This window comes from Dendrobium catenatum, unplaced genomic scaffold (genome assembly GCF_001605985.2).
Source record: "Dendrobium catenatum unplaced genomic scaffold, ASM160598v2 original_scaffold_65733, whole genome shotgun sequence".
In the NCBI taxonomy this organism is placed as follows: domain Eukaryota; kingdom Viridiplantae; phylum Streptophyta; class Magnoliopsida; order Asparagales; family Orchidaceae; genus Dendrobium; species Dendrobium catenatum.
The window spans coordinates 1-1,336 of NW_021384183.1; the positions used below are offsets into that span (position 1 = coordinate 1).

Consider the following 1,336-nt stretch of genomic DNA (forward strand, 5'->3'; position numbering starts at 1 on the left):
CATAGGAGATTTTATGAAGTATTCTACAACATTCAAATTATCAACACCGGGCTCTTCTCCCATGAAACTTGTTACAATTTTCAAGAAGTCTTGCCTCGACTTCATAATTTCTCTTATAATTTCAAAGCTAACGTCGATCTTGCATCACCTATACTGGGTATAATGAGAAGAAGCGCAAAGGTAGGCCATGTTTGATGCAACATAAGTTTCTAAATATTTTATGGAGAACACCTAGAAAAGCAATTAGAGAACTTCCTTTCAGTAGAGCATAAACATCCACATATAAACATGTTCTAGAAAATAGCTTACAAAATCCGTAAACATAAAGAAATGACAAAAAGGCTACCCTCAAAACAACCAACAAGCGGTCACCTCATATGCAAAGATCGAAATATAAATGATAGGTTGTCAAAGAATAGATCTAACCCCACCACTGAAACGATTCGGCACAAGTCCACACTTCTTCGGCAGATACCAGCCAAAACATGGCAGCAAACACCACCAAGCTCATAAGAGAATAAGGATATAGATGGGGCGAGAATCGTGGATAGATAAGAAGATGTAGAAAATCGTGACGAAGGAATAGTGGGGAAGGGAAAGGAGGCTAGCTCGCAAGATAGAAAAACCCTTATGTTTGTATGCAAATTCTTCACCAAAAATTTGTCCTAAACCAGTGGGAAAACATCCTTTATTTATAGGGAAGAAAAAGAGGGAAAGGGTAATAAATGCGGGTAGGTAAAACACCACATATCCAGCAAATAAAAACTCATCAAACTGCTGCAAATATGGACCAAAGGGACAATTATCAAGGGAGAAAAATGAAGCATCCATATAGCATAAAGTGAAGGAAAACTGGACGGGGTCTTTACGGGTGATCATGAATACCTGTGGCCTAGACTAGAGATCTTCATTGCACTTTGAAGGGGCTCTGGTCTACCATCTGCCCAAGTGGTAGAGTGGACGTCATAATTTGTGGCAAGGGGGTCCTATCAAAAAAAAAAGTGAAGGGAAACTGAAGTAACAACACAGCTGCCAAGGAGGGGGAAACCGAAGCACCGAGGAAAACTGAAGCATCCATATAGTAGCCAAGGGACAGCTGCCAAGGGGAAATTGAAGCATCAAAGTGACGGAATGGGAGAGACAAACCTAAGAGCTCCAACCTAGCATGATCATCAGTTGGTTTCCATAATAGGGTAACCAAATAAAATTACAAAACATAATAAACCAAAATATAAAAGAGTACATAAATATTTGTATACATCAATTCTCCCCTGGCGGAAGAATCTCATCTCTTGATGTGAAAGCCTCAGTAACATGTTGAAAAATATCACAACGT

General features: G+C 39.4%; 1 pseudogene; it reads left to right on the forward strand.

Annotated features, from left to right (window-relative positions):
- Positions 1 to 849: 849 nt before the first annotated feature.
- Positions 850 to 989, forward strand: LOC114578530 (annotated as a pseudogene).
- The last annotated feature ends 347 nt before the right edge of the window (positions 990 to 1,336 follow it).